At 21.6% G+C, this 8,627-nt stretch overlaps 1 protein-coding gene and 1 long non-coding RNA gene across 9 annotated transcripts in view; one reads left to right on the forward strand and one right to left on the reverse strand.

Moving 5' to 3' along the window:
- Nucleotides 1-3,192, reverse strand: part of LOC114125641 (rhodopsin-like) — a 47,341-nt gene extending 44,149 nt beyond the window's left edge. For 5 of the 8 annotated variants that reach the window (XM_050197218.1, XM_027989384.2, XM_050197217.1 and 2 more), the window contains exon 1: nt 3,029-3,188. The gene's annotated coding sequence lies outside the window, so the exon portion shown is untranslated. Of the gene's footprint in view, nt 1-3,028 lie in introns of all 8 variants that reach the window. The other 3 variants (XM_050197220.1, XM_050197219.1, XM_027989385.2) reach the window with 1 other exon arrangement.
- Nucleotides 3,193-5,167: 1,975 nt separating this feature from the next.
- On the forward strand, nt 5,168-6,646 carry LOC126549103 (uncharacterized). The gene is made up of 4 exons (XR_007603255.1): nt 5,168-5,296; nt 5,359-5,470; nt 5,822-5,922; nt 6,447-6,646. It is a non-coding gene; the product is annotated as an uncharacterized LOC126549103 (long non-coding RNA).
- The last annotated feature ends 1,981 nt before the right edge of the window (nt 6,647-8,627 follow it).

Here is an 8,627-nt window from a genome sequence, read left to right on the forward strand (position 1 = left end):
AAGTATAAGTTGTAGATACTTGACAATTTCACCAGTTATTTAGATTGGTATTTATTTTACATAATTTAGTCAAAAATATTTCGCTTACTTATGTCTATTTATAGGCATTTGAAATATCGTTTTATTACAAAGTTCTTCATGAGTTAATCTTATAGCGATTCATAAATTATAAAAATACATAGGCACAATTTTTATTAGCTTTTGAAGTTCAAATATTGACAAAATTCATCAAAATCATGAATATTTGCAAATAATTTTGTAGTTGTATTCATAAAAATTTTTTGTACAAATAGTTAAGAGTTGAATTTAATGAAAGATTTTCTAGAAGTTTGGTTTACAATAATTTTAATATAAGTTGAGTGTTGGCTAAAAATACATTTCATCTAGAATTCAAATTTTTACGAAATCAAATATTTACGTGTAAAATATAACGATTGTTTACAAGCAAATAATTTTAGATTTTTGTTATAGTTAAAAATAACTTTTCGTAGAAACTTAAAATATATACCAGTTGTTTAAATTGAAATTTTCTGTACAAGATTTAATTTTGGGATATATATGTCATAAAACATAAACCACCTTTTCCACCACTCATTTTAAAATATAATATATTTTATATGTATATTATATCCTAGGCTGGCAAATCATCTCCGTTCAGAATCGTTTTTCATATACCTACCTATTATTGGATTCAAATTTAACATTCTTATATATAATAGTGATTCACACAGCATATGATGTACAGCAGAGTGAGATCCACTTGACCATGTTTTTTTTTCTAAGTAAACAATAAGCTGTTGATAAAATTTCCAGTACTTTTTTTTTTAATCGGGTAAAACCGACAACAATTTAAGGAAAAACAGACATTTTTAAAAAATGTTCAACAAAATCGTTCTAAAAATAAATAGGTGATCGTAAATATTTGAAATGTCAACTACATTTTTATATTATTTTTATTTACGATAAAATTATCAAAATATTTCAAATATTTTTAAATTTTTATAACATAAGAAATTTTCAATTTTGTTTTTATAAATATCGATTAAATATATTTTACTGCGTAAAAACAAGGTTAAATAAAATAAAAAATAACTTTATACAAACCTCCTCATAATTTGTTAGTTTTTAGTTAAAATTATCAAAAATGTATACTTACAATATTTGTTTACAAGCGTTTATAGTATTTTCAAAAAATTCATAAAAACCGTAAAAATTAGTAAATCATTTTGTAATTTGAAATTCATAAGAATTTTTTATTTAATACCATTCATTTAAAAATAGAATACAAGGTTCTTTATTAGTTTTTAATTATTTTTGTTATCATTTTTTAACACAAACAATTTTCAAATTTAGATATTTTTCTATAGGTTTTTAATTTTTTTAATTTAATACAAGATCCCACAAAAGTCATTTTTATATCCGTATACCTAAATGTATATTACAGGAAAAAAAATTAACTAGTATTTATTAGATATTGAAAGTAAAAATTATTATAAGAAAAAAATATAAAAATATTAAGCTAATTAAGGTAAGTTCTATTAATTTTAATCCCATTGATAAGGAAACAACAACAAAAAAAAAAAACATGATATACCCATATATATCATCAAAATATGCTTAAAGTAGTATGCTAAAAGTTGTGGATAGTTAAGTATTCATATAGGATAAGTTTGATTTAAATGAGTAATAATTTTATTAATTCCATCAATTTTTATATAATAATTGTATATATAAATACTAAATGTATTAGATCATAATTTTATTAAGGTATATTCTTATAACTTCCGATCACTTATACAAACAATGCTTGAATTACTATATATACTTATAATGTATGAAAACTTATCATAATACAATTTACTTATTTTCATCTTTTTTATTTATTTTTAATTTAGTACAAAAATTATCTTTAAATTATTCTAAAATAATAAATTGTATAAACAACTATCAGTAAAACGTAATATTATATTTACCAAGAAAATACCGGGTCTCTAATATTATCTAATTGTTAAATTTATAATATTTTATAATCTTTAAATTAAAATATGCTTTATAGATTTAATTAAAAATAAAAACAAAAGAACAAAATGTTGGGATATTTAATATTTCCCATAATACGAGGTATTGTATATCATACATTCATACAGGAAGATTATAAGCGTGTAAATGAAATATGTAAGACTTATTCTAAGTTGAATTCATGTCAAATAGCATTGTTCAAAGGATCAATGGTAAGACAATGATATAAAAGTAATTTATTTGTATTGTTTAAAGATAAATTATTTTTTCTTATACATTTTTATTACAAACGCAACTTTTAATAATTCCAATCTATAAACTGACTAAGTATTAAGCATTCAATCAGCTTAAGTTACACCATTGATTTGACAATAAATACTTAAAATAGCTTATTAAGCGAAGTAATAATAATGTATTTTATTATATATAAATTGTATAATTATTCTATATTTTATGATTTACATACATCCTACAGTTTGTTTTACGATGAAACAATAACTAAACATTTTCTATATAGATAAAAAAAAATAAAATAGATTAACTAACGTTATTAAAACAAAATCTAAACAATATTTAATACTTTATTTTAATCAGTTTAAATATCAAAATTTTATTAAAACTACATAAAAAAAAATATATATATTAAATTCAGTCATAAAAATCAGTCAATAAAGTAACAGTTTACATTATTAGCAAATTAATACCTGATAGTTCGAGAAAACGCGATAGTTAGGTAGTTATATCAAACATAATTTATTCATAAAACAATTACTATATCAACATTTTTGTCATATTATATTTTATACGAACATCATCTACTCATAATGCGTTTGATAAATATTTGAAATAAAACAAGAGTTACATTATTTTTATCCATGTCTAAAAAAATTAATAAGAAAATAATGAAACTTGAAAAATCATTTGATAATATATTAAGTTAGATGACTAATATGCATTTAATTTATTATTTGAAATATTTTTATACTTGTAAAATGACGTATCAACTTACGTTTTGTATGCGTTTTCAAGTCATCGGCAGCGAAATTCTCGCACCTGTTTGCACGCGACATTCAACGCAGACTGGAACGTTCTTAACACGGGTGGCGCATCGACAGACGCACTCCCTCCGGCTCCCTCCGTGTTGTGTGCGCCCTAGGATGCAACTAACGCACTTCAGTGGTCCCGCGCTCAGCGTATGACGTTCTGACCCTGACCGTACACACCACTGGCCTGCTGTTGGCTTTAAAAAAACCATTGACGACCCTAGTTCTGCGGACCACAATTTATAGGTATTTCGACCTTAGGTGGATAACAAATGGGGTCATATCTTAATATAATTCACGTGTTATTAATTATTATGGTTATTAATTACTAGTGAAATAATGATCAATAATGTTTAATAAATAAAATATCCAAAATGTATGTTTTTCTTACAAATGTATTTCTTAATATCCTTTACTTCGTTGAAATATTTAGTATAAAATAATAAATTTTCAATACTCGATGGCATACACATCATATTAGTGCCCAATCGGTATTAAAATGCTGATTTGAAATATTTTGTTTTGTTTCATTAGACATGAAAATGAACAACACTTATTGTGATTGAGTGTAAAAATTTTAGATAATATGACTTATTAGTTAAGTTTTTAATACAATTCTAATTATTAGAACCCACGAGTTCTCATCAAATTAAAGGAAATTGTTTGAAAGCAAAAGCGTCAGTATTTCTGTTACACAAACATGCAACTTAGTGTATTCATATAGGTATGTTGTAAATGAGTACATCATGTGTATTCTAAATTAAACTTTTTTTTTCAAATTTTATATTTAAATTTGAAAAAAAAAAAATTTTATATGTATATGATAAGTAAGATTATTTTGTATCTTAACTTATAGAATACTAGTAGAATATCTATATAATAAAATGATCATTGTGACCATATTTCTTAAAACATATTAGATTGATTTAATTTTTTTTTTTTTTTAATACATTTTTTTCTTCGAGAAGAACGTATCGTCCATTATATTTGCGTCAGGACGCCACATTTAGGTGTGAAAACGGAGATTTTGAGATTTTTTTTTGATTTTTGAATTAAATTTTGAATGGTTTCCATGAGTAACTATTAATTATTATTATTGTTGGATGAAAATACATCAAGTTTATTTTATGTTGCTAAATATAAAATAATTGAAATATTATATAGGTATTTATTATATTTTTTAGATTTCAATTATTAACTGTATAGATATTATATTATTATTATGTGGAAAAGAAAAATTATTAAAAATGGGGATTTTGAGATTTTTTTTTGAATTTTGAATGGTTTCCATGGGTATTGAGTAACTATTAATTATTATTATTGTTGGTTGAAGGTACATTAAGTAAATTAAAGTATATTATATGTTTTTTTTAATTATTTAATTTCATTAATAAATCCCATAATTTAGATTCAGGATGTTTATCATGTAAAAAATTGTGTGATGAGGAAAAAAAATTCAAGCTTTAAAAATTAAAACATGATTTTGAAATATTAGTAACAGAAAAATCAGAAATCAAGATAGCAAATGAGGAAGATAATTCTATATAAAAAATTTGATTATAATTTTATCAAACTAAATAAACTATCAAAAATTGATAAAAATACATTGATAGGTTATTAATATTAATAATATTAATTTATACTCAAGATATCAATTTATTAATATTCTAAAATTTCAGATATAATTGGCGTTATTAATAATATGGGATGTATAATAATATCTTTGTCAAATGCTGGAATGCAATTAAAAAGGAAGAAAATTGAAATGGTTAATGATACATATTCAAAGGTAAAAAGAAATTATCTGTTGTTATAAAAGATATTGTTATTCCTTATTATCAATTATTATCGATAAATCTTCTTAGATGTCATTGATATTATGGAATTCACATAAAATCGACAATTTTGAAGGTGATAGAAATGACATAATTGTTTCAAAAAATATCAAAGTTTCTAATTATTATGGAATAAAAAGTTTAAAATTATAATACTCAAAAAATTTTTAATAAATCCAAATTTATATGAAGTAAAAAAGTAAATATAAATACAAATTAATATATTTTGATTTTAATTTGATAATTGATAATATTTAATTACAGCTTATCACAGTGGTATATTTTGAATGGAAAAAAAAGAATTACACACTAGTCCGAGAACAAAATACAAAAGAATATAAATTCACAAAAATTCATACAATCTTTAATAAAATGAATAATACAAATATACAATCATCGGTAAAATAAATTTAAAAAGATAAGTTTGGAAAAAATTATGATAATTATAAAACTTTTTTTAGAGATATTTTTGCAATAATTAATGACCTTAAAGAACAAACAGAAATATCGACTTCAAATGGTGAAACATATACAAAACAAAAAATCAATTTGATTGATGAAGGATTAAAAACAGTATACATTTTTTAAATATAAATCAATAGTCTATTTATAAAACATAATTAGGAATGATAATAACAGACAATTACTAAAATACCAGATATTAATATTAATAATTAATAAATTAAATGCACATTGTATTAAATTTGTGGAATGAAAATATTAATAATTTTGAAGGGGAAAAAATGATATTATAACTATTAGTAACGTCGAAATTGGTGAATATAAATACCAAAATAATTTAGTTATAACAAATGCACCACATATAATAATAAATTCTGTTATTCCTGAAGCGAATATGTAAAAAAAAATTGGTAGTTATTAATTAAATTAAAAAAGAAGTACCTATTAATATAATTTCTTTAGATTGAAAAAAGAATTTAAATGAATTGAAGAAAAGGACATTGAAATTATTGAATTCATCAAAATAAACTTAATTCAAAATTTAGAAAATCAAATATTTATAAGTATGAAATTATAAAATATATAAAAAATTACCAAGTCTATATTTTGCAAAAAAAAAAAAAATATATTATATACATACAGATATAAACGCTGTTATTGATGATGTGGGTCAAATAAATAATGTTTTTTTTTTAAAAATGACTAAACACACGAAAAAAAGAAATAATACTAATTGACGATAGTAATGAGAAGGTATTTTTTATTTCATTTTTGATTCACTATTAAATAATTTAAATTTCATATATAACTACAGATAACTCTAACATTGTGGAATAAATTTGCAAATATTTTCAAGGGTAAAATAAATACCAAAATAACCTTACAGAATACTAAAATTAATGACTACAAAAATCAAAGATATTTAACTTTAAATTAAAAATCAATAGTTTCTTATGATGTAGATAAAACAACCGATAGAAAGTATGAAACTACATAATAATATGTATTACAAAATCGATAAATTATAATTAATAATTAATAATTATTTTTTTTATTTTTAAATTAATGTAAATTATTTTTATTTCAGATTTGAAGAGTGGCTTAATAAAAAATGTAATAACAGATGTTTAACAAATAGTGTTGGAAATAGACATAATAATATGCCAGGACCTTATGGAGAAAAATAAATGATAAATAATAAATAATTTTCATAATTTCTATTGTCATCTTATTGTTATTTTCTTATATTTTCTATCTTAATTTCTTATTTATACAATTATAATACCCATACTACATACCTATTTCAATAGGTTAATATTATTTTTTGAAAACCGACTTCTAGAGAAAAAATACCCTCGGCTAGTATATAAATAAAATTATGAGTTTTAATGAACTAGGTATTTGAATATAGTTAGTATCATTTGACACCATAGGTATACGAGAAAAAAACAATCAAAGAGTTAACTTAGTCACAAGGATACAAGGTTACTATAGGTATGTTTATAGGTTGTACTATCATAATAAAAAATAAAACAGTGTATCCTTTGCGCTTTAACCGTCGTATAAAGCATAACATGTTCTTCTTTTCTAACTAAAAGACCTGGATCTACTTTGATTGTATAATATCCATTTTAATATTCAACCATGGAAATCACATTTTAAAATATAAATATAATAAATAGTTAGAAAATTAACAAAATAATAGTTAAAATTCTTAAGTAGTTAAGTTGAACTAAAAGCATGTGAATTTTGTTAATTATTCGTGCATGGATGGTACTTTGATGTTATCAATTTGTCTAGTATTATACCTATCTGTGTTCAGTTTTTAAAGTTAGATTATTTTTAATTTTAATAAATCACCGAATCTTTGTAAAATAATTTTTTTATTGTATCAGCTCTTTGTGTGGTATCTTGAGTCTTTATTTAGAATATTTTTTAATATTTTTTATTTAGGTTTTTTTTTTTTTAATGGTCTATAAATATAATGAATAGGCAAACCCACGGATAGGTACACAACTCAAATTTTATTAAGCTCAAAGATTTATGTTGCATTTTTGAAAGCTATAATAGTATGTATAGACGTATAGTTATAGTACCTATAGTTTATAACATAATAATATTATGCATTAATTTATTAGTATTTTTATTCACTAGTAAAATTATTATACTTATAAACATAATTTAGATAGTTATTTGATATTTTCAATAAATATTTTTACTAGCATTTTTTCAGACTTGGTATACATTTTAAAATATTGTGTTTTTTTTTAAGCTATTGATAAACACAAATTGATTTTTTTTTAAATTTAAATTTATGATTATATAGTTTTGGCTTATAAGTAAAAAAACCTATATATTTGTACAACTAAGTACATTGTTTTTTATAAGTTGTTGTTTCAGAAATTAATTTAATATATATTAAGTATTTTAATATTTATACAACCGTCACTTTTACGAAATTCATTAAAATCAAGAAAATTTGTAAACACTTTTGTTGCTCATAAAACATTTAATTATTAAATCTAACGTTTGAAAGTATAATACACGATTTGTAATACGATTTTATTGAAAACAAAAAGTATTTCTATGAATTTGATAAGAAAAATTATTTATTAATAAGTTGTAAATACGTATAGAAATAAAGTTTGACACATGGTTTCATCTCAAGACCATTTTTCGACGCAATAATTTATTATTGAATTCAAATAATTAAACACATCCATTACTGTGACCTACTCAAGGTACAAGTTACACGCGACTAAAATGGGAAAGACTTTACCGATTATGTAGGTACTACTTAAAATACCATTAGAAAAACAAATTCACAGTTAATACTTATATATTAATAGTTATAAATCATAACACTAAACAACATATTAATAATCTATGTAATAAAAAAGTATAAATTATTATTTTTTTAGAAACATAAAAAAATTAGTATTACTATTATTTATTTTTTATTCTATAAATATTTTTTTGATTTAAATCGAATATCCAGCTGAAAATATATTAATTAAAATAAAAGTTTTTATAATGCGAATGTATTATAATGAATGGAATACTAGAGATAAAAAAGTCTGCACTTTCCCTCAAGCTTTTAAAACTTTAAATAATTCGATTCAAATGTTTGGTTGCACGCGTTTTTAAAAATACTATTTTTAATGTAGGAACTAAGATTTTGTTTTGCGTATGAAATAATTAAGTTAATTTATCACTTAAAAATTTAAAATAAAAAGTTATTATTTTTCAATGTTTTTGATTTTATTTG

This window comes from Aphis gossypii, chromosome 1 (assembly GCF_020184175.1).
Source record: "Aphis gossypii isolate Hap1 chromosome 1, ASM2018417v2, whole genome shotgun sequence".
Classification (NCBI taxonomy): Eukaryota; Metazoa; Arthropoda; class Insecta; order Hemiptera; family Aphididae; genus Aphis; species Aphis gossypii.